Source organism: Strix uralensis, unplaced genomic scaffold, assembly GCF_047716275.1.
Source record: "Strix uralensis isolate ZFMK-TIS-50842 unplaced genomic scaffold, bStrUra1 scaffold_316, whole genome shotgun sequence".
Taxonomy (NCBI): Eukaryota; Metazoa; Chordata; class Aves; order Strigiformes; family Strigidae; genus Strix; species Strix uralensis.
The window spans coordinates 36,173-60,525 of NW_027436910.1; the positions used below are offsets into that span (position 1 = coordinate 36,173).

Here is a 24,353-nt window from a genome sequence, read left to right on the forward strand (position 1 = left end):
AGCTTCAGCTGAACCAAAGTGCCTGAGGAGCTTTAGTGCCTGTCCCCTGCAAAACTGGACCAGCCACATCCCGTGGAAGTACTCTGGGAGAGGCACGAGCCCTGTCAGATGGAGCCTGAGGGGCCTCAGACCCTCCTCTGACTCTTCTCATCGAAAGTGATGGGATGGTCAAGGTCTGTGGGCTTCAGCAGGAGCCGAGGAGTCTTGTGCACCCAAAAATCAAATCCTGTGGCTCCTGCTTAAAGGTGCTGGCGAGCTTTGGTTGCTGCCCCAGGAACATGAGACACTTCACTTCCGCTGCATCCATTCCCACACAATTTCTGTTTTCAAACAAGAAATCAAAATTCTCCCTCATCTCTCAAAACTGACATTTTTTTGACTTGGATAAGTAAGTGGCTGTTGAAATTGTGTATGAACTTCGAGTTAATTAATACTTGGTCACAGTGGGACCGCTCGCTGCATTTAGATGAATGCCAAATCCAGCTTAATCCCTTCCAGCATGTGCAAGACAGGAGTTGGAGGTGTCGGATCTCACCGCAGCAATGTTGCTTCTCTTCTCTGTCTCTCTGCTGCCTGGTCTGAATTTCAGTGGGTGGTTCAGTAAATACACAAACCTTAGCTCAGCAGGGGAATTTATCCAAGCAAAGAAATAGGCTTCAGGGCCATTTGGATGAAATGCTGTTCAATAGTCACTCTTGATGAGGGCAAACCCTCACCACTGCCTTCCTCAGCTGCTGGCCAGTTGGCCCAGCTCAAGCCCAGTGTTCCCACACCGTGCGCTGGAAAGGCTTTTGGTTTGCACCTGTATTATATTATTTTGTTTTCAGCAGCAAACACTCTTGAGCTGTCTGTAGCTGGCTCCAAAGTGCCTTTTTAATATGCATCTGATGGCCAGAAGGAGAAATAAAAGTGCACTGTAGGGGCCTGTAGCCTGTTCAGGTGCCTCATGGGCATGCGGTCTCTGGTGCTTTTCCCTGTGATGACCTGAGAAGAGCTTGTGCTTTGCTGGGAGGCTCATTTTAACCCAGTGCCATGGCTAGTGGGGGCACCAGTGGGTGGTCCTTGGGGACCTGGGCAAGGATGCTCCACACGTGGGTGCCATGCACTAGGGAAGCAATCTCAGCACCGTTAAAACTCTGGCATTTAATGTGAAGGGGTGGTGGCTTCTGGCTCATGTCCTTGGTGCTGGCCGGGGCTGTGGGGAGCTGGGGCACTCCTCTTGCAGCGCTGCAGGGTTGGGGGGACGGTCCTCATGTTGCTGGCTCTCGCACAGCCTCAGCCAGCCAGGTCACATCATCCTGTGTGAATCTTCACATGTAGTTTGCAGAAGTGGTGGGATTTCTAGCTCCTCTATTTTGGGAGGTGGGTGTGGGAAGCTGTGGCCCTAGCAGGCTCAGAAACCAAGAGACAGGCTGAGATACTTTTAACAGGAGGTTGGGGAGAGTGGGTGACACAAGGTTGTCCTGGCCTTAGCAGGAAGGACTCCTCTCCCCCTGGTGTCAATCCTCCCACACTCCCATTAAATCCCCACTGTTAATTCCTGGATGCATTTTGTCTCACCTGAGGGGTGGCCAGGTTGGGTGAGATGGACATGGAGGGCTTAACCCCTTGCTTTCAGCCCCTCCAGCTCCAGGATGACCTGCTTATGTCAGGAGACTCCATCTCTCAGCTCCATGGTGCTGGTGGAGGCACATCCACAGCCCTTCAGCCCCTCTGGTTTGGGATGGGTCCTCTCTGCAGGTGGAGGAGCTGCTCTCTGCTCCTTGCCTACCTCCCTGCATTCACAGCCTTGGCCAGAAGGTGCTGGAGGGCAAGAGCTGCCTAAAGCTTGGGCTGATGCTGAGCATCTTGTTATCTTCCCCTTTCTTCTCCTTTTTGAAGACAACCCCCTTTTCTTCAGCACCAGGAAGATTTCTTGTTCCAGGGATCATCTTTCTATTGACACCTTGGGTTCCTCTCTCCCTTCCTTTTCATGTTACATTTCTTGTTGTTCATTCTGATTTCCCTCACTGGAAAAAGTCCCTTACCATGCTTTGTGCTTCTCCACAGCAGGGCTCACTAATCACATCATCTCCCAGCACCAGGTCCCAGAGGCTTCTGCTTTAGAGAGAAAAATATTGTTGTCTAGGCACCACGATCCCATGAAGTTGCCTCAAGCCATTCTATAAAACTAAGGGTAATTTCATAAGTGATTGTGGATTTTGCATCTTGGGGGTTTACCTCTCCTCAGGAGCTGTTCTTAACGTACAGTATTTATCACAAGCAGCTCTGAGAGCTGCGCTTTCATTTCCTGGCTAGGATGGGTCACAGCTAGCAGTTTTGGGACCATCACCATGACAATGGTCAGACCCATGCGCTGAACTGGTGCATGGACTGGTGTGTAGCTGGAGAGCTTCGAGGTGTTCCTGGCCCTGGATGTGTCTGCCCCTGCGCTGCGGGCATCTCCCTATCACCAGGGACAGGCAGCGTTCAGCTGCAGGCTGCCCGGAGGCACCGTTGTTGCAGATGAGCTGGATTTATTTTATCCTGAGGCAGATGCCCAAGGTAGCAGCTGCTGGAGGTGTTGAGCAGGTGGGTCACCCCTCAGGGCACCCCAATACTTGTTAAGGTGCCTTGGCTGAGAGGAGCGAAGGTTGCACTGGTGGGACTGGAGATGGGCGATGCTCTGCAGGGGCAAGCGCATGCCTTCGTCCCCTCCAGTCCTGCTTTGCTCTTCCACGTGGACGGTGCTGAGGTCGCCTTTGGTGTCCCCCATGTGGTCCCAGTAGCAGGCAGAGGGGGGGCTGGGGAGGAGTGACAGCGCTGCTGCTCATCGGTCCCTGCTTGGGGCAGCTCGCCTGGGCAGAGCCTTGTTCTTGCATGTGGTTGCAGGAAGGACAAGTCAGGTGGGATCTCTTGGGGGTTGTGAGGCACAGAGCCTCTAATCCAGAAATGGAAACCAGCCTTAAATGATGAGCTGCAAAGCTAGAGACAAGTACTCATTTGGGAGCACGTCGTTAAAGGCACTGAGTTCCCAGCTGGGAAGGAAGCACCCACATTGCTGTAAAAGATGGGCCTCGTTTGCCCTCGGGAACACTTGCAGATAGGTGTGGTGACAGGCAGGCATGGTTCCAGTGTGTCCTCCATGGGGCATCAGAAGGGTGAACAGAGTTACTGTGAGCACCTGCTGCAATCTGAAACAGGGAATGTAGTCTGAGTCACTGGGAATGTTTGAAAATGTTAAACCGAACACTCTTTACTGACACGTGTTGGTCCAACTATCAACTCAGTCCTGTCAGTAAGATGAGCTGTTGAACTGCTTTGCTGAATCATTTGCCAAATTGGTCCTCAAATGGTTTGCGTTTAGAAGCTGCTGGGCAGGTGATCATGCCGTTGGTAAGTGCCACATCGGTTATAGCCTTGTTTCAGCAGAGCTGCTGCCCTTTTAGCGCGAGGTGCGGTTGGAGCCGTTGTTTCACAGCCAGGGAATACCGGCAGCACAGCAGGAGCTGAACCTTGTCATCGGCATTTGCTGTGTATTGATTAAAAATGACCAAAGCTTCCTTTCCCGGAGCACCAATCGCTGCTGCTTCGGTGCTCCTCAGGGATCAATGGGCTGTTCAGTTGTGAGTCTCTGCCTGGAGTTGCTCAGCGTGTCTTTCCACGCTGCCCCGTGTGTGTGGGGGTGTCCCGTACCGGGCTCCATGGGTGCCCCCGCACGGTGCTGGGCTCTGTCGGGGTTAGGGCACAGCAGGCTCCGGACTTATCCCTGCTCCTGCCGTACGGCACTTGGAGAAAGCCTCGGGCATTGCTGCTTGCTTGTGCTGACCTGCAGCTGCGGGTGGGTGACAGGGGAAATATTCCGGATTAGCACCTGGTAGAGCTGCAGAAGTTCTTGCTTTGGCCCTCTGGGTGGGGGAGGCACAGTCTGCAGCTGTGGGTGCTTTCGGGAGGGCACTGGTGGGTCTGCACTGGCTTGTTGCTGTCCGGATCTGCCCCTTTGTGTCTCAGGTTCACCTTTTCGCACAGTTTGTGTATCTCTTCCTCTCCTGCTGTGCTTTTTACCTCCCTACAAGGCTTTCACCTGTGTCCTCTTCCATTTCTCCTTGCAACCAGTTGCCAGCTGCCTGCGCTGCCGCTATACCAGCGTCATCCCTAGGCAGCCCCATATGCTGACCTGCTCCATCCTGGTTTCGGAGCTGTTGGGTCAGACCCGTTACTGAGTTCACACCACCAGTGCCCAGCCGGGGGCCGCATCCTGCTGAGGAGCTGTTCGTGCAGGCTTCCCTCCCTCCCACTGCAGGTCCACAATCAAAGTTATGTTATTTTCCAGGTTCAGCCCTCCAGTACCTAAATTTTTCATCAAACCCCAACCACCAAAGGAGGAGGGAGCCTGGTCCAAGTGCTCGGTGTCTGCAGGGAGCAGCTGCAGGGATGGAGGTGTGGAGGAACCAGCCAAAGCCCTGGGAGCCGCAGGGGATCCTGCCCAAGAGCCAGCAGATGCAGATGACTCCCTGGAAGCAAAGGTAGATTTTCTTGTACACCTACTGCTTGCGTTGCCTCCCCCAGCTTGCCACCAAAAAGCCGTGCTTGTGCCCATCCCCCTTTTTGCTGCCCTGCTGTCATGTGCCCTGAGGGCGGGCTGGGCAGCAGGGCCAGTGGCTGGACACAGGGCTTCTGGGGAGGGAGAAATCGGATAGCTTTGCTTGGAGAAGCCCTCTCAGATCCTACGGACCTATGCTGAGTTTGGGGTTTTTTTGGCTTGTTTTTACACTGTAAAATGAGGCTTTTATCTGCATCATGATGTGAAGGCTTCCAGTTTCCTTCCTGTATCAAGCTGTGCCAAGTACTGTGATCTCCATGTACCACCTTCTCAACCCCAGCTGGAGCCGCCTGTTTTTATGTCTCTGCCTTCACCCGAAACCTGCAGTATTGCAGGGATGGCCACAGAGCTGTCTTTGATAAAATGAGACTTTGCAAAGTCATTGTCTCTTCCTCCTGGCATGGAAAATGGCCTTTGGTCTGCTGACCTTCCTGGTGAACCTCGGTGCTTTGGAACTCGACGTCCATGCTAGTGGGAACTGGCGCCTTGTTCTGCATTGTGTGGGACAGAGGCTGCTCCTGGGGCAATAAAAAAGGATGCAGGAAAGCATGGGAAGTTCTGAAAGCACTGGCGTTGGCATTAAGTTCAAGGAGAGGGGTTGCATCTGCTCACATCCAAATATCGGTCATTTTAACATTATAACTGCACATTTTTTCTGAATCAGGAGAAATGATACCCTGTAGACGTAAAGAATAGTGTGGCTGAATGTTTTCAGATAGAAGGGTGGAATCATCTTTATTTCCTGCTTTGTTGCCATGTATGCAGAAATAAAGCAAAGAAATTCAAGTAGATACGGCTAAGTAGGATCCAAAAGTGCCTCAAAGGATATGTCTGGATTGCAGCTTCATCTTCCGCTTGTGTCACTGTACCACATAACCTCCCTGGGGAGGTGGGAGACCATAGGCCTAGGAAATATGCGGGTTAGAATCTTTGGGAACAGGCGCTTGGCAAAGCTTTGCTAGGCTTGAAAATGTGAAGATGAGAGAAAGAGCATTGAATCTTCTGATTCTGAGCTTCATCTACCGGGGAGGTGTAGCCTCTGATTAGGTGTAAAGATGTCCCATAAATATTCTTGCAGATTCTGCTGATGTCAAGGCCCCAGCACAAAGCACTTCTTCACGTTACTGAAGAAGCAGGTATTACTACATTTCAAAAGCACTCACAAAGCCCTCGCTTATTAAATTAGGGATCAGAAGCCCAGGGATGAGGTTCCTTTTGAAAGATGGCACCTCTGAGGTCAACCACCAGCTCTCAGCTGCTGCAAGACAGAAGAACACCTCGGCTGCCTTCTTCAGGAAGGTGTTGTTCAAGAGAATGACCTGGTGGAGATCCTCAGCTCTCCAGCACTGATGGCTGCACGAGATGAAACCTAAGCACTCTCTGAAATGGAATAGTTGTGCCAAGTCCTTATTTTCCTGGTTTTGATACTTCTCACTTGCAGCTGTGTTCCTGTTTTTGTCATGAAGAACCTAACCTGTCGAGGCTTGGGGTTCTGGGCACATTCCTTGGGCAGGAGTGAGCGAAGCTGGGCTGGCACAAGGGTGAAAAATGCCCTTGAGGTCTCTGCCAGGACTGAGGGCTGAGTGCACTCAGCTTCCCCATGCAAGCTTGTGCGTAGGAAGTGCAGATGGAGCCCGTGTCTCACCTGTGGGTGGGCTTGGACCCACTCTCAACGGATGGCACGGACATACCCATACTTGATTTGCGCCCAGGTCCCATCTCAGCTGCTCCTGGCTGGATGAGGTGGTGGAGCCTGCAGCAGAGTGGTCTCACCCAGACCAGCCAGCTGCTTACTGCAGCCCATGATGCTTGTTTTCCAGTTGCTGCCATCCACTGCTGCGGAGCTGGAAGGTGCTGTGGAGACTCAGAGCCTGGTGGGGATCAACAGACTGATGCAGTTTGTGGAGGCAGAGCCCGTCACCTTGGGAATGGAGGAGGTAAATGGGAATCCATCTTGTGCCGTGTTTCCAGTGTGGCAAGCAGTTATGTAGCCCCCCTCCCACTGGTGGCCCTCGATGCTGCTCGCAGAGTGGCCTCACGTCCCTCCAAGCCCATCGCACAGCACTGCTGAAGCAACTGGTCACTGGAGAGGCCACGCAGGACGTGTCGTAGGGTTGACCTGTGCAGCAGCTATGGAGGGCATTATTCATCTTGTTGCTAATCAAGTGGTCAACAGGAAATTTCTGCAGTAGCTTTTGCTGTAGCATCTTGAGAGAGCGCAGCATGCAAATCGGAGAGAGTGAAAAGCATCAGGAGTCAGATGAGCTGGGCTGGAGTCCTCCCTCCCCAGCTCTAAGGGCTTTCACCTCCGAATACTCTGTTTTTCTTAAGGCAGTAAAAGGTGCTTTTAAAGGCAAGTTCTGCAGTGAAGAGAATTTCTTGCTGCCAGGAGACAGCCCAAATTACTTTAATATGTAGTGTACTAATTAATGCGTTAATGAGTGAGTATGGGAGAAAATTTTTCCCGTGGCCCCTCCGCTGGTAAGTGGAATGGATACAGGATGAGATTAGGGTGATTTTGCCTGTGTTTGAGGAAGAGCCCCCTCCAGCCACGCCTGTACTTCGCTCCAAGCCATGGGTGCTCTTCTGCATCAGTTTCCATGCTCGACATCTTGATCTCTCCTCGCCTACCTCCAGGTTTTCGATGTCCTGCCGCTCTACGGTGTGCTGCAGCCAGGTGAGAGCCAGCGGATCATGTTCACCTTCTTTGGCTACACAAATATCATCGCCCATGTCATGGTGCTGTGCAGGGTGGAGGGAGGCCCGACCTATGACATCGTGCTAAGTGGAGAGGCTTCGCTCATCAGCTACCTCCTAGACATCACAGAGATCGACTACAGGCTGCAGGTACCACACGCTTCTCTTGGCCGAGGTCCTTGTCGTGAAACCATCACCGGCGCGTTGCCACCCACCTAGGGCTAGGGCTCTCTCCCCTTCCCAACTACTTTGTTGGCTCTATGGCTTGGAAGTACAACCTTGGAGTGATATGTCCTGCATTCAAGCTGGTTTTTAAAGGCCATCTCCACCCCCCTCCAGCTGGGAATTCCTCCTCCTCAAGGTAACTAACAGCACCTCCTGGGGCAGGCAGGGTCCCAGTGGTGATCTCCAGAGGGACGTGCCCCAAGACATCCATCTGCTGATCCACTCCTAAAGCCTGAGGTCCAAGGAGGTGCTCTCTTTTGATGTTCTTGATTAATCAACAAAATAAACGAGGGAGGAAGTTAACTTGGGCTTCCCAGTCACTGTAGCTGGAGAGAATGTCCTAGAATAATCCCCACTTCTTTTTGGTTAAAAACCCCACAGATATTTCCAGCTGTTGCCCTGTCTCCCATTTTGCTGTCACTGCAGGTGCTTTTTCTTCTGCAATGTCTTGATGCCACCTCCTTTGTTCCAGCTGGGTGTGAGATGACACCATGAGGTGCAGAGAGCTTGTCTCCTCCTTGGTTTCCTTATGACTGATCTCTGTGGTTGGCATTGCCCCTCTGCATGCCGCCATCAGTATCTGTTCCTGTGTAGGGCTAAGGGGTGCCCTGTGGCGGTGGCTTCTCCAGGTTAACCTGGGAGACTCAAGTGCCCGTACCTCCTCTGCCTCTGCTTTTCTCCTGTGTTGAGTTCATTTGCTCGCATCCCAATGAAAGCAGAAGGAGGTTCCCAGTATCAGGCCTGTGCCTTCAGCTTCCCACTCCTCTGTCCTCTCTTCAGCTGTTTAACAAAGTCACCGAAGCAGAGGTCACCCTGCCGAACAGCGGGAAGATGGGATTCACCTACGTGGTGCTAAGGCCCAGCGCAGGCACCGCAGACAGCCCTCTGCCCGGCGTGCCCCTGGTCCTGCCCAGCACAGTGAGTACGGAGGTGGCGCGAGTGATTGACCCTGGCTCTGGGTCAGGCTGCCCAGGAGGGGGTTGTAGGGGAAAAAAACAAAATTAAAAAAAAAGAAAACAACCCACAAAAGCAGACAGGAGAGACAGGGCTGCAAGCAGCTGCTACTGGGAGGCAGGGAGGGTCAAGCAAGCGTGGTCCTCATCGCCCTTCACGGCCTTTGCCGGCGGGTGACCCTGCTGTCACACAGCAGCCACCGGCCGGAGGCACCAGTGCTTCGGTGGCTCTGGGGACCCCAACTGCTGAGTGCTCCAGCTGTGCGGGCACTGGAGCCACACTGTGCCGGCTCTCCTGAGAGTCGCCTTTCCCAGGGTGTGTGATTGGACAGGGCTTACTCCTTGTCCCTGCCTGTAGCACACCCTGCCAGTCCCCTGCCAGCACTGAGCGGGACTTAAATGCTCTCACTTGGGCATGAAGCTGCTTTGCCAGAAATTGTAGCAGCCCCTGTACCGGTCCCCCACTCCCCCAGCTTTGCTCCTTCGCAGCAGCTTTGTGGGGCAGTGAGGGGGCCAGACAGGAGCAGGGCTGGAACAGTGAGGAGAGGACTTTGCAGCATCTCACCATCCCAACTTCTCAGTCCTGTGTTGCTGTCTTTGGGCTGGAGCAGCATTCCTGTCTAGTCCCTTTTTGCAGTGGGAAGAAGAAGCCAAAGGCGTTCACATTTCCTCATGCCTGTCTCCTACAAGGGGTGACACACTGATGCCCTCTTCCTGTGAACTTCCAAAGACCCAGCTCTGCTCAGACCCGCGCAATCAGTTGCTGTGACAGCCCCATTGGCACTGGCAGCTTGGCAGGGCTGGCTTTTGCTGCAGCTGTGTTCTGCGCTGCACCAGGGGCTCAGGGGACCAAGTGGCAGGATCTGTCCCGCTCAGCAGCTTCTCCCTGCAGCATGAAGGGGAGTGGGGAGCCAAGGGTCCAGCCCAGTGTACAGAGGGTGAGCCGAGGAAAGCTGCGGCTGTGTCCCGTCACCCCAGGCTATGTTGCTGTCTGCTTGCATTTGCTCTCAGCCTGGCTGGCGGGAGCCTAGCCTGGGGCTCAGGCAGCTTTCTGGAAGCCTGGAGAGGAGGTGCCCTTCCTGGCAACACCTTCCCTAGATCTTGTCCTAGTCTCTGCTCCTGCCTTTCCAGAGATGCATGTTTGCAGGTCACCGTGAGTCTGGATAGGCTCACGCACCCCCGGTGTAACCGCACAGGCAGGAGGTGTTTGGTTGGGATCATTTATAAGGGGTCAGGCCCTTCAACACCAGCCTGGGAACCGCTGATGTGCTGTGGCAGGAGCTGCTGGCCATGCTGAGAGTGTGGGCACTTCCCTTATTTTGCATAGTGGCTGGTAAAAGAGCTTTTATTTCTTCAGCCTGGCTCTTGCTAGCAGAGGGTAAACACTGCTAGGGGCAGAGCTGTGCTCATGCTGAGCAAGGGGCGGTCTGTGGGTCTGTCCTGGGGGAGTGCATCCCTACGAGCCCTCTGAAGGACCTAGTGTAGGAGACTTCAGCTTCTGGGTACAAGAAAGCTAGAAGGCGATGTTGTCTGATACTTTCTTATATATGAGAACCTGCCTTCTCTTCTCGGCGTGTCTGTCATCTGAGCCATCCCTCCACCAAACCCTCTTTGGTTCATTCCCTCCCTCTTCTCCCACACCCTGCAGGGTTAAGTTGGACCTGGCCAGGAGCAAGTCCTGAAAGTCTATTACCTGCCAGGAGTGCCTGGAGCCTTCTGCAGGACTTTCCAGATCCAAGTGGGTCACCTAGAACCAGAAGAAATCTCCCTGAAAGGAGAGGGGACCTTTCCCAGGATCTACTTGGACCTGTCCAGGAACATCAAAGGTGAGCACGGCCTGTCTGCTCGCCAGGAGGATCCCCTGTTTCTCCTCCATGTCAGATGCCCGTAGGGCAGCTCACACCTGCCTCCATGGAGCCTGGAGGTTTCAGGGCTGTCAGACCAACACTCAACCCCCCAGTTGCTTCCTGAGGCTCTGGCAGATGAGCCCGTGTGGGCTTTGCCCCAGGAACCATCCTGCAGAGCTTGCCAGCATGTGTCGGAGTCCTGGGAAGGTGGTGGCTGGACAGAAATGCTCGGGAAAGCTGAGCACACGCTGGCAGGGATTTTGGCAGGGTTGGATTTGCGTCACATTGCAGGGGATGAGATGCTCCTATGTGGGGAGGAAGATGGGTGGGAATGAACATCAGGGTTGATAGAGGAAAAGCAGCGTCTACTTTCCATACATTGCTTGAGGAGGGTGTTTCTGGGAGAGGCCAGAGTCGAGGAAGTGGGGCTTCCCAGCTTAAATGGGAATGGCGCTGTGCCACGCTTCTATTTGTGGATGTTTTCTTCCTTCAGGAAATGAAAAATATGAGAAGGTCCTCAAGGAGGTGATAGAAAAGATGGAAGACAGCCAGAGAGAGGAAGCAGTTGTTCTGGGGGAGGCTGTGGCCACGGAGCCACCCCCAGATCCCTTGGATGCCATGGTGAGAATGGCTGCTGCCCCATTTGACACGTGCCTCCCTCCCCCGGTGTCATTTGGTCCCCTGCAGCCCGCAGCAGGCTTCCCGGTGCCCTGTTGGCACTTGGGACCTCCCTGCCCATGATCCTGCATCAGGACACCCAACCTGCCCATGATCCTGCATCAGCTCAGCATTGCCCCCAGGGCTGCCCCAGGGAGAGATCCTGAAGACCCTGCTCAAGTGATTGAATTTATGGTACTTTGGGATGGAGATGTAGGTCATCACTGGGGTATTTGCTGCTCACAACCCAAGCCCTGCCAGGTTTACAGAGCTTAATAGCAGCAGCCTGACTGTGCCCTGGGACTGTGCTGCCAGGACTGATCTCTAAGAGACAGCAGCTTTATCGTGGCTCCCTTTACAAGAGAGCTTTTGTCCGAGCTGCTTTGGCACTGGCTGGGGGCAAGCAAAGACTTGGAGCTCTGGAAGGTTCCCAGCTTGTCTGTCTGTTTTTCTGGCCAGATCAGCTTTTGTAACAGTGACTGGGCAGGCAAAGATACTGGAGTTCATTGCCCTTGAGATGAGGCCCTGACTAAGAGAGCAGGAGGTGTCACAGACACTGAGCAGCAAGACAGAAGGACCCCATCACCCCTTTCAACACAAGCAGGGGGGAGCCTTGGGAAGGACCGTTGCTAACCAGCCACTGCCTTTCCTTCCCTCAGCTGGACCCTCGGCTGCAGATGCAGATGGAGCAGATGCTGATAGAGGAACACGCCCTGGAGCAGCAGAAAGCTCTCACCTCTGGTCCCCCAGAGGCCACTGCCTTTGACCAGCACGCTCATCAGAGGCTTCTCAAGTTAGTAGGGCCTCTTGTACCCTATCTTCTTGTGCCCCAAGGGTAACACCCATCAGTGCACCCCTGCTCCTGAGAGGTCCTTGTGTCTGCAGAGCTGGGGATAGTGGGGACTTCAGAAAGGGTCTGATCCTGGTAGCTTTGACATGCTCCCTGTGAGCAGCTGAGTGTCCTCACTTCCACAGAGCCACCCTGAGCTTTGGAGGTGCTCAGCTCCCCACAGGCTCTGGGTCCTGCTCTTAGGGCTGAGGAGGTCCAGTGCAGAGCATCAAGCCCTTCCAGAGAGCACCAACACCATCCCTGCTGACCAGCTCTGAAAGAGGCAACTCAAAGCTGGCATCTTTGTTCCAGCTAACAGACCACACTGAGCAAAAAGAGTAGGGAACTGCAGAGGTTGACACACCCTTGACAAACCCTAAATCAGGTGGCTTGGATGCTGGTGGGACTGCAGGACTTACCTCGGTAACTTCCCTCTGCTCCTTCATGAGGAGGCACAGGCATGGTAGGCTCCAGTTCGGGAAGATGCTCTGCAAAACTGATCACGTATGTGCTTTCCCAAGTGTGATTGCTCTGGAAAAGGACCCTGCCGTGAATCTTGTAGGTGTTGATTACTGCATTTGTCGGTGCTGCTTTGGGGACAGATCTGGTTGCAGAGCAGTGAAGATTTCCTGTGCAGGCGAATCTTATGACAAGGTCCTGAAGCCATTTCAGGCTGGGACTGTACACCAGGCTTAGCAGTTTCATTGAGACCAGTGGAGGTCCACTGGACTTATCTACAGTGGCTTTCTATAGCAGAGGAGCTGTGACCAGTATTCATTTTAAACTAGTTTTATTTTAAGGTCCCACTGGTAGGTGATAAAACCTAGGTCCTATGCTCCTCGTGACTTACCAAAGTCTTACTACCAGGTGGTCAGGCCTTGGGTTTCACGGGCTTGAGTTGAGTTTTTACAGCAGCGAATCCAGAAATATTCACTTTATTTGCATCTTCCATGCTCTTGGAAATGTAGCCAGGCTGTGGTTTAAGGACTGTCCTTACTCCTCCTTTCAGAGTTGAGCTGCCCGAGTACCTCCTGGACTTTGGGTACGTGATTCTCGGTAACACCCCCACGCACGTCGTGAGGATCACCAACACCGGGCAGTTCCCTGTGTCCTTCCACACTGATAGACGGGTCCTGCGTGACGCAGGTAACCGGTGCTGGAGAGACTTCACGTGGGCTTGAAGGAGCTGTCTCTGACAGATTAGCTTAAGCCACTAGACATGGGGAGTTTTTTTGAGTGCTTGTGTGTATAACTTTTTCCTCCTTGGGACCCTCTGCCTGGTGCTTTAGAGCCTGAGTTCTCCTGGCCAGCAGTGCTCAGAGACCCGGCCTGCCTGTGCCTGCCCTAACACTTCCCTGCAGGGGCTGGATGGGCTGATCACCTTGGTCACCTCTCAGCATCTTCTGCTCTTGGCTACCATGAGCATCATCTGATGGGCACTCCATGGGCTTGTGTTGCAAACAGATGGACGTTTTGTGGTTTGGAAGTGCTTTGTTTAAAGTTCATAATGCCATAGCACTTCTGTTCAGCCCTTATTGAGAAGACAGCCTGTGAGGCCCTCTGTTGTATCAAAATAGGCTTTCTAAACAGGCCTTGACATAAGGCTGCAGTACCAGCAAACGGTGACTCGCCATGTCTGAAGGGTGATCAGGTGCCTCCTCTAAATTGTTTTTCAGGGAGTACCATGGCATGGGGGAATCTTAGTTGGAAATTCTCCTTTGGAGAGGTCTGTGCATCCTTCCCTGGGGTGCCTAGTGAAGGAATGGTTGGAGCTCCTCAACTGAGATGTTTCCTTTTTACCATGTGGGTCTTGGATTCTGGCTGTGAAAGCCCTTTCTCCTTGTATGGTGACAAGGGAGAAGGAGTGGCAATCTTCTCCACAGGTACAAAGGGGTCCTTCACAGAGCTGCCAGCCAGGACATATGGCCTTAACGTGCTTGTGACACATTCATGTCTATTGTGCATCTCAGCTGCTTTATTTTCATCTGTTCAAGGTTTCAGTGTGGATCTGGACCACGTGAAGCACCTGCTCTGCTGCGAGACCAAGGTGTTTGAAGTGCGCTTCGACCCACAGAGCGCCGCCAACCTGCCACTGGGAGAGGTGGACGTGCTCCTGCCCATCAAGGTACCTACGGCGTGCTTCCTCACCCCGCTGTGCCCGTGCACCTCTCGGGGCAGGTGGAGAGTCGGTGACAGCAACAGATGTCACTGGGGCTCTCAGCTGGATGCTCGGTCCTTCCCTAGGTAGCAGGAGGCCCCACGTTCCATGTCCACCTCCATGCCAGCGTGGCTGTGCCATCCCTCTGCGTCTCCAGGGACAGACTGGAGTTCTCCACTCTCCAGTGTGGGCAGTGCCAGGAAGAAACTGTCCAGCTCCACAGTCAGCTCCAGGTCCCCTGTAACTGGGTCATCACTATAAATGAGCCTGTTAAGAAGGTAAAGCACAGACAATGTGTAACATGTAACTTCTCGATTGGGCTTTCTTTGCCTCTCTTGCCCTTTCTGCCCCTGTGGCTGCGTGAGCACTTGGGCCACAGCTCATCTGAGGAAGCTTTGGAGGGTACAGAGCAAGGCTGGCTCACCTGGACCTGTGCATTAGCTGGTGCTTCACTTCTCTGCCACCTTCCCCCGTTCCTCCTCTTCTGAGGATGGTGCCTCCCCATCTGCCTGCCCTGCCTGTTTTCCCTCCAGTTCTAGGCCACAGGTGGCCTCGGCTGGTTTGGCTGTGGGTGCCCTCAGCACCATGACGGTGTCTCAGAGCACTGGAGGAACCGAGGGTCTGTCCTCGCAGACCAAGGAGACCTCACACAATTGGTTTTTTGTTCTCAGATGGACAGACATTGGCCAGCGAGGATGTGTCGGAAGGTGCCCCAGAAGTTGAAGGCCCAGCCCTGTGTCTTCAAGGCGCTGCCCTCGGCTGGATCCCTCGCTCCAGGACAGCGATGCAACGTGCGAGTCAGGTTGTCACCCACAGAAGAGGTGAGATCAGCAAGTGTCACCCCCAAGAGGTCTGGCAGGGCAGTGTGGTAACGAGAGCCCAGCACAGGGAAGAGGAGACGGCGTCTGCCTCCACAGAGAGCTTTCTGCAAGCACCGTACCCACTGTGCCTCAGTTCCCCCTGCAGCACACTCTTCTGAGAGGGGCTTTGAAATCCCCCTGGGGAGCTTGCTCAGCATCAGGGCACGGTGAGGTGGCTGCCTCTCGGCGCATGGGGGGAAATCTGCCTGTTTGCCCTCGTCTCCCCCTTCCACAGGCCTGTTTAAGGCTGCAACGCCCTGGTGCAGAGCAGCTGGTGCGCTTGCAGGGGATAACCCTGGAAGGGCCAATCTAGGCAAGTCCTGCTGCTGGTACCAGCAGACAAAACAGCCACCAGGCACCTTCCTGGGCACGGCAGGACAGTCGTCTGCAGTGGTGTGCTGCCAGCAGTCCCTGTGGCTCTGGCCCAGCCTGCCTGCACGTTCCCAGGCAGTCTGGGAGTCAGGTGAAATGATGGGGCATTCCCAAAAGCAGTTTGCCTGTGGCCACTGTGACTTGGAAACTGGCAGTGGGTAACAGGATGGACACAAGTGCTTCCGTACCTGGGAACAGTCCCAGGGATGTTTTAATTGCTGTAGAGGTGTAACCATCTTGTGTCTGGCTTTGACCAGAGCCAATCACTGAGCAGAGAAGACGACCCTTATTTCTAGCCAGTGAGAGCTCATCTGCCTCATTCATAGAGCTGATGTTTGCCTGATGCAGCAGTGCCAGGACTGTGTCTGGGCAACATAACCCTGAGGACCTTTCTCATGAGCATCACACTCCCTCGTGACTAGGTGAAAACATCTGACAGTGCATTTTAGATTCGTCTGACACCCAAATATCCAGTTACACTTCACACCAGGATTCATCCCAGTTACTCAGAGCCAGCATGCAGATGCTGTAGCCCCTGCTGGAAGTAAATATCTGTTTTCTATTCCCCTTAGAGGTACTGGTGACACCCCTGCCCTGGGGCAAGAGTTGAATTTGAGGCCCTGTCACCTGGGACTTCATGGAGGAGCTTTTTGTGCTTCTCTCTTTTCAGAAGTCCTATAGAAGTGAGCTGAAGATTAACATTTGCCAGAGCAGCCAGCACCTCCAACTGCAGGTCTTGGGGTGTGGGCTGGAGCCACAGCTGGAGTTCAGCCCCCCAGTGCTTGAGCTGGGACCGTTGCTGCCGTACAGCTGTGGAGCAGAGGGGACAGTGGTGGTGAAGAACCCATGCGAGTTCCCCATCGAGTTTTACTCGCTGGAGTTCGACCAGCAGTACCTTGCTGAGGAGCAGGTGAGAGGGAAGGTCTGGCCCCCATGTGCATGCTCCCGTAGCTTCACAGTGCTCCAGCATTCCCGGGTTCGTGCCAGGGAGATGGAGACAGTCCCCAGGGCAAAGTCTGGTGGCATTTCAGGGTTAGCCAGCTCTGCTGGCAGACTGTGGAGGGGCTTGGATAGTCCGTGTTGTTAGAAACACGTCCTGCATATGGCTTCTCTTCCCTACATGCACAGATCCTGCAGACGCTTAAAGACTACGATTGCCACAACACCTTATTGCTGCCTCTGCGTGCCCCGGGTGAGAAGCTGCCCCCTGAGGTGCTGGAGTACTATCAGGACCAGAAGAGGCTGCAGGATGAGCAGACAAAGTCCAAGACTGGGGAACCAGCAGGCCAGGACAATGGTGAGGGTTTGGCATTGGCTGTCCTGAGTGTGGACACAGCGGGGAGTCCAGCCCGCACGCCCCAAGCTCTCCATGGGAAGCCCAGGCTTTTAGCAGCCACCCATTCCCCAGCTTGGTGGAGGAATTCCAGCATGAAGGTCTGTGGCTTGTAACACGCATCCCCTACCAGCCCTGAGTGCAGCCAAAGCAAGCTCATATCTGCCTACCATGGACCGGGGAAATAATCATGTTGTCCTCTTGTGTCCCCTAACCACAAAAAATAGGATTGGATGAGTTCTTCAGCCAGCAGGACCAGGTCTAATATCACCAGCTATCTTATATTTGTTCCTTCCCAGCACCAAAAGCACAAACTCAAAATCCCCCCGAGGGCAGAGACAGCCTGGACAGACTTCTCCTTGGGAAACTTTCCATCTTTTGCACGTGGCCGTGCAAAGTGGCAAATGTCAAAGAACAGATTGCCTGGCCACGTCCACCCTCTTCTTCCCTCCCTGTGGCCTTCCTCCTCAGCAGACTTTGAAGATGTCCAGTCTCTGTCAGATCAAGGAGGAAAGTCCTCTGCTGGGATCATTCACACTGTCTCATCCCAGAGCTCATTCATTTTCCCCTCCGTGTTTGATGAAAGCCAGTCCAACAAGTGGACTCTAAATCTGAATGCGGAGGAGGAGGAAGGTGTTGAGAAAAGACAGGGGATGGGTAATGTTGCAGGCAGGGCAGGGACAAGTGAGAGGCCAGAGAGGTTCTCCCCAGTTTTGCCAAATGAGCACCTTTTCCCCCAGGAGCTGCTGGGATCAGGATGATGCTGTTCCCTTTCCTAGGCAGGGCAGCGCGCTCTCTGTCCTGCGTGACACTGCAAGCGAGATGGCTTTTGGTGACCTCCTAAGGGCAAAGGTGGGAGCTCTTTGCAAATGCTGTTATGGTGAATTCAGAGCCCAGCTACATCTCCTGGTATAATATTCCTAAAGCATCCAGCTTTTGGATAATGGTTTGATCCACAAATGGAGCCTCTCCCTTGGGACGGTGTAAAATGCCTGGTTCTGCCTGTCCCCCCTTTACTCAGCAGGACCTGGGACCAAACTCCCATGAGGACCATGTTGACAGGGCACGGGAGATTTGGCCCAGTCCTTTTAGGTATTGCCAAATGGTTGCTCTTTCCTCTTTCTGCCACCCCATTTCCTATACTCTGAACAGGCATCTTGACCACCATCTAGGGCAGACCCTGATCTGCACAAGCTTAAAGGAGGGGCATGGTGAGACCTCGGTGTGGTGTTGGTTTCAGCAGAGTCTTCTCTCCCAGGATCTGAGGGGATGGGGAGGATGATCAGGATCATAGGTAGGCAGGAGGCTGACTTTTCTATCTGGTTCTGCACAGCAGAGCATCGGCAGAGCATCACCAGCAGCAAGGCAGCCGCGGGAGAACTGGCCGACAGCCCTGTCTATAGGTCCATCGCCCGCCACCTTGGCATCGATATCTCTGCAGAGGGGCGCGCGCGAGGGATCGTCGTCATCATCCATGGGGCACCCCTGACAGGTAGGTGAGCCGCAGCCCGTGTCTGCAAGGAGTGGGGAAGCAGGAGAGACACATCCTGGTGGGTTGTGGTGCTTGGTTGACCAGTTGAAGCGAAGCGAGGTAAGCCACAGCTCTGCTGGTACATGAAATGGTCCCAGGCCTTCACCAGCTGGGGCAAGTGCTGTGGCTCACCCTGTGTCCACACAGCTAGGCTATCGTTCCCCCACACAGGGTGACCACGTCACCATTGCTTCGTGGGAGCACAGTGCCTAGTGCCCATGTTGCCTCATGGGAGCAGTCCCTCGCCCACGCTGACCCCCAGACCGTGCCCAGACGCTGCCTGAGGCAGCGCTGGCCAGCACAGGCTGGTGAACGCTCTGAGTGGTGGCGGGACAGGGCTCGAAACAATGTTCTGGCCCAGGGTTGAGGTCACCACGAGGGACAAAGTGCTCAGCTGGATGTGAGGTGGAGGTGATCCTCCTGGCTCTAGAGGAGAATGCTTCTAGCCATGCTCAACTACCTCCGTCATGGTCTCCCCTAAAGGGGCACTTGATTTCCGACTGTCCTTGAAACTTTGAAATCCTGTCTGGGGACTTTCTAGAGCCTGTCCTGAAAATGCTTCACATGCAAGTGTCACCGAGCACTCTTCCTCTCTCTCAAGGAAAGACAGCAGCAGCGGTTGCCCTGTCCAAATATTATGGCGCTGCCTGCTTGTCCATCGACACCGTGGTGAGAGAAACCATCTCGGACAGGAGCAGCTCAGCAGGGCTGTGCGCCCGGGAGCTGTGCATCGGGGCTGCCATCGAGCAGAGCTGCAAGGAGGCAGAGGGTGCCGGTAAGGAGAAACGCTGGACCTAGAGCAGCGCTTCAGAAACCCACCATGACCATCCACTTCTGCTTGCTCCAGAGAGGAAGTCTGACAGCCCTTGGGTCTCCTAGGGAACATGGGTGCAGCATGTAGAAATGCAAAGCCATTTCATAAAGCATCTCGTGTTATTAAAAAAAATAATCTCTGTTTTAAGGGCTCAGACAGGGGCACTTTTACTGCCTCTGGGCTTCTCAGCACATACTCCTTTTCCTAGGAGTGGTGAAGCACACCTGTATTTTTCTCAGGGGTTTTTTATATTTCCTCAAAGCTGAATCCAGCTGGCTCCTCGTGGCCATCAGGCAGAACTGCTGCCCACTTTAACAACAAAGAAGCCCTCTGAAGCTGCTCATTAAGCACTAGACAACTGACTTTGAGTGTGGCTTCAGAAACATGAGAGGAAGGGAAGAATAACCTCCCAGACTTTCAGATGAGACATGCTGCAGATGAGCTCTTTTCTCCAGAGGTTTTCCTATACACACTGTCAGGTCACACAGCTCGTGCATGTGGTGCTGTTCTCCACCTGAGACCAGAGACTTTTAGAAAATCTGGTTGGGCAGTTGGTGCCCCGCGCTCTGCAGGGTGAGGCCAGACCCTGGTTCTGGTGGGGGAAGTTTTGCATTGCTCTGCTTTGAACCTGGTTGGGTTGGGAGCTGGTGGAAGGAAGAAGGGTCTGGGCCTCAGGTGGGGTTATCCCATGCGGAGGATTTAGCTCCAGTGGAGATGGGGGATGCAACTGGGACAGGGCTGCATGTTACCATCTCCATGTGAGAATGCAGGATGGGTGCAAGGTACACAAATGATGCTCCTGGAGGGTGGAGCCTTGGCTTGATCCATAGGGGAGCTAGTGTGCAGTGTCACCTGAGTGCACATTTGTGAGGAGGGACGCGGAGCTGTGCCTTAAAAACTCTCCGGCTTTAAAATCCAGTATCAGATGGTGTGCTTTACCATGCTAATAAGAGAAGCAGGGCAGGAGCTGCTTCTGGAGATCGGTGCTGCTAGTGCCCAGCAGGCTGGGGAACAATGGCCGTGTCCCTGCCAGGGCGCAGGGCTGTGCCCGTTGGGGTGGAAGGTGCCTGCTTGCTCCCCACTGAGCGTCTGTCCACTCCACAGGTCACAACGCAGATGCGTCCCTCAGCCTGCAGTTCGGCACCAGGGCCAAGCGCAGCCTAGACATGAGACGGTCCAGCTCTGTGGACAAACTCAGCCTGCGGTCCGTCAGGTCCTGAGGCCAGGTGAGTGCTGCGGCGGGCAAGAAGAAGACAGATGGCCCCACACCCCAATCCCAGAAACAGCATCTGATGGATCTGACAGGCTCCCAGGTGAAGCACGATCTGCACTGGTTAATGCCTGGGACCTTTCTATTGCCTCTGAGAAGTGAAGGGGCCGCTTCCAGTGGAGGCTCTGTGTCACCCAGAGCCTGGTGCGGGGGTCTATAGTGCAGAGAGCCAGCTGGGCAGGCTGGGCGTGGCTCGGGGTGGGAATGAAACCCTGTGCTCTGGCAGAAAAACTCTACGGCATCTTAACAGATTGTTGGCAAAGTGCAGTCCTGGCTAACGTGACTGCAGCAGTGGGCAAAGCTGCCGGGTGCTGCGCTGGGGGCTTGCAAGCTTGGGTCTCTGCTGGCCACGGATGCACCCTCCAGCATGGTCCCCTGGAGCTGCTGGCCTGCAGTTTTGTTCTAGTCTCCTGCTAGTGAGAAACCCCAGCTCCAAGCCCAGCAGTTGGAATTGTTTGGGGGTTTCCAAAGTGGTTGATTTTTCTTGTGGTGTTCAACATTACAGGGCTCATCAAGTTCTCACCTCTCTCCCCTTCCCTGCGTTCCTGCGCAGCGATGGCTGAGCATCAGTGGCAGCACATCAGGAGAGCTGGGCTTTAGGAGCTGCGTGCTGCCCGAGGACCTGCTGGTGGCCATCCTCTCTGAAAGGCTGCAGGTACGTGGGGTGGGGGCAAATGGTACGTTCTTGCTACAGAGAGACAGGCAGCGAGGTACAGTTCAGAGAGGAGGAGGGCTGTGCCTGCTCTTGGAGGAGTCCTGGGCTGCGTGCAGGGATCCGTGGGTGAAGCTGCAGATGCCATAAGTTGGCAGAGCGTGGGGAAAGATCAGAGCTTGTCTGAGCTGCTGCACTTGGAACTGTGATGGCTGGTGATCTTTGACATCAGGCTTTAGTGACTAGCTGAGAGCCCAATGCGTGCAACAGCTGACTTTCTCTTCCTTTTCGACTTTATCTGCAGCTGAGTGACTGCTACCAGGGAGTGGTGTTTGATGGCTTGGAGACCCCCTTTGCACGCGACACGGCGTCTGCTCTCCTCTGCCTGCTCAAAGCTGTCAGAAATCGGCCTTACATCTATTTTGTGAACCTGTTCCAGGATTATGCTTCTTTGAAAGCCAGGGAGATGGCCGCAAAAGAGCAGGAAGGTGAGACTCTTCGTCTCCGTAACTCTGAAATCTTCTCTCTCAAGCCCTCAGCCTTACCCGTGTGTATCTGGGTTACCAGCAGAACTTGTAAGAGATGTTTTTATTAATCCTTCCACCTTCTGCCTCGGTGTAGCCAGCACTCAGCTCACAGCTGCTTAAAATTCAACAATGCTGAGGCTGACCTCAGTCTCTAACATTAAAGCCTGGGCACAAGTGCAAGCTGTTGTGGCTCAATAACTAATCACTGGCCAGCTGTCCACAGTGCTGGTGCATGTGAGCCAGGCAAGGCATGGGAACTCACTGGCCAGCGATAGTTTGGGGGCTTATCTGAATTCTGAAGCAGGGATGTGAGCTCGCCAGTATCTCCTGGCAGGATGATAGGCTGGGTCAGGACAGAGTTGTGAATCCTGGCAGCTCACCCAGAGCAGCAAGCTCTGCTTGCAGGCACTGATGGTTTCTCCTTGGTCTGTGCTGAAGGATAGGAGTGGGAGGAAGCTGCCAGGAGGGAGAAAGCACGTCTCTGGGAAATGGAAGAGGACGAGTATGATGCCCTCACCGAGGAGGAGAAAATTCAGTTTGATAACAGTATACTGCAAGTCCAGCGTGAGAGGAAAAAAAGGTCTGTAAGCCTTCAATGGGTGCCTCCCCAGGATAGTGTCCCCAAAGGGTTTCCCTGCTCCGGAGACCTTGGTTGTGCTCAGAGGGGTTACCAAGGCCAAAAGCGTTAATTGCCAGCAGCACAAGGATTGCCAGTTCCACCTCCCTGGTTCCCAGCAGAGGAGGGACCTTCCTCCGGTGAGATGAGAACATCTTCTCTCCGTTTTAGTGGTGAGCCCTTTGGCTTTGACACTGGCTGCAGGGAGCTGGGCTCTGTGCTTCCCTTGCCACAGTGCTTACAAGTGTCTCTAAGTTAATTATGTTCGTTCTCATCTTCATCGCCCTTCTTCTCCAAACCAGAGGGGTTGTGGTGTGGGTTGGTGTGAGGCGCAGCTGTGCTGGCTTGGTTTGGATCCTGGTCCTGCTGTAGGTGAGGGAGGCCCTTGCACTGCTGAGCTCCCAGGGTTTTCCTTACTGAGTGACACCAGCCACAAAAGCTGGTGTCTCTTAGGCTCACCTTCAGCTGCAAGAGCAGGTGAGCCTGGGAGAAGCTCTGATCCAGCAAAGCAGCCCTGTTCAAGAGGATACACAGGATAAGCTTAAGCCCCTATTAACCTGTGGTGGTTTGACCTTGGCTAAATGCCAGGTTCCCACCAAGTCGCTCTATCACTTCCCCCCCTTCCCCTTTTTTCTCAACAGGGCAAAGAGGGGAAAGAAAATAACCAACCCTTGTGGGTAAAACAAAAGCAGTTTTAATATAAGCAAAGCAAAGCAAAGGTCCGCGCGCGGAAACAAAAAAAAAAAAGAAAAAACCAACAGATTTATTCACTACTTCCCATTAACAGGCGATGTCGGGCCTTCTCAGGAAGCAGGGCTCCAATACGCGTAGTGGTTGCCTCGGAGGACCAAGGGTGACCCACCCCCTTCCTCCTTTCTCCCAGCTTTATGACTGAGCAGACTGAGCAGACGTCATATGGTCTGGAATATCCCTTTGGTCAGTTCGGGTCAGCTGTCCTGGTTGTGTCCCCTCCCAAGATCTTGCCCACCCCGTCCCACTGCGGGGGGGGGGGCGGAAATGTCAGAAAGAGCCTTGGTGCTGTGTAAGCACTACTCAGCAGTAGCCACAACACCAGTGTGCTATCAACACCCTGCCAGCTCCCAACATGAAACACAGCACCATGAGGGCTGCTACAGGGGAACCAATCCTGGCTCAGCCAGACCCGGTACATAACCCCTGCCTGAAACTTGGGGAGAGACTTGCTTAAAGCGAGCCTGTGTTTCAGCACTTCTTTCAACCCCAGCTGAAGTTTGTTTCCCTGGGAGGAGATCACTAGGGCTGCTTCAAACTGTGATTTCCAGGACAGGCAGCACAAGTTTCCCATGGTCCCAGCTGGGCTCCAGCAGGAAACCTGGTTGTTTGGAGCCTGTTTTGCAGGAGGGCAGTTACTGCAGCCTTTGCTTTCTGATTGATATGGCTAGTCTTGCTAAGGAGCAGGCTGTGCCCAGGGAGAAGGGCTAGATAAGCCAAGTATTGGTGCAGGGATAAGCAGGTGTTAGTGATTTGTGAGCTGGTTTAGTGATTTGTGAGCTGGATATTGAGAGCTTCAGGCTCCAGTGTGGAGCAATGGTGGATCAGTCTTTGGCAGCATGCTGGAGGTGTCCAGGTGGACCTTATTGGAGAAGTAGTGCAATTTAGACCTTGTGACAGCAAAGCCTAGATTTGGCTGGCCCTGGAGGTCCCCTCCCACTTCCCTCACTTTGGATGTCCCAGCCTCCCCAGGTTGAGGGAAGTCCACAGAGCTGGTCTAACAGTTGTGCCTGGCCTTAGGGTCAGTGAATGAAGTGTGGGACCAGCTAGGATTGCAGCGAGCCCCGATTTCTGGCGGTGACTCTCGGGGATGTTTTCTGTTTGTCTTGCTGAAGGAAGATGGAGTGGCTGGCTCGAGAGCTTGAGGAAAAGCACCGGTGGGAGCTCGAACGCTTGAGGGAGGAAGAATTGCTGAAGAAGTTGTCTAAGTGGGCCAAGAGAAAGCTTGGAAAAGACAAAGAAAATGCTTCAAGGAAGAAAAGCGAGCCTGGAGTCAGGCAGGTGGGTGGTTGTGTTTATAGAGAAGAGTGAAAGCCCTGGGGACCCGCCTGCTGAGCCGTACCATTCCTGGCGAAGCCAGCAGCCACCCGCAGTGCTGGGGGTGAGTACCTGGCCATCAGCAACACACGGGGCTGTGCTGGGAAACAGCAGCCAGTGTTTGATCGTGCTGCTGCTTCACCAGGGGTATTTTCGCATGGGTTTGTTGGGTAGAGCTGTTCTTCTAGGGTCGTGCTGCCTTTGAGTCATGGCTTCACGTAACTCCAAGGCCTAGATAGTTTTAGTTCAGCATTTCTCCCCGTTCTGCATGTGACTTACACCTCTGAGCCATGACCCGCCTGGGATGTGGTGTCTTTTGCTACCTGTCTGGCAGGAGATACCACCAGGCCCTTTAGGTATTCA

At 53.9% G+C, this 24,353-nt stretch overlaps 1 pseudogene; it reads left to right on the top strand.

Annotated features, from left to right (window-relative positions):
• LOC141938800 (hydrocephalus-inducing protein homolog) overlaps positions 1-24,353 on the top strand; it is a 64,988-nt pseudogene that overhangs the window by 34,870 nt on the left and 5,765 nt on the right.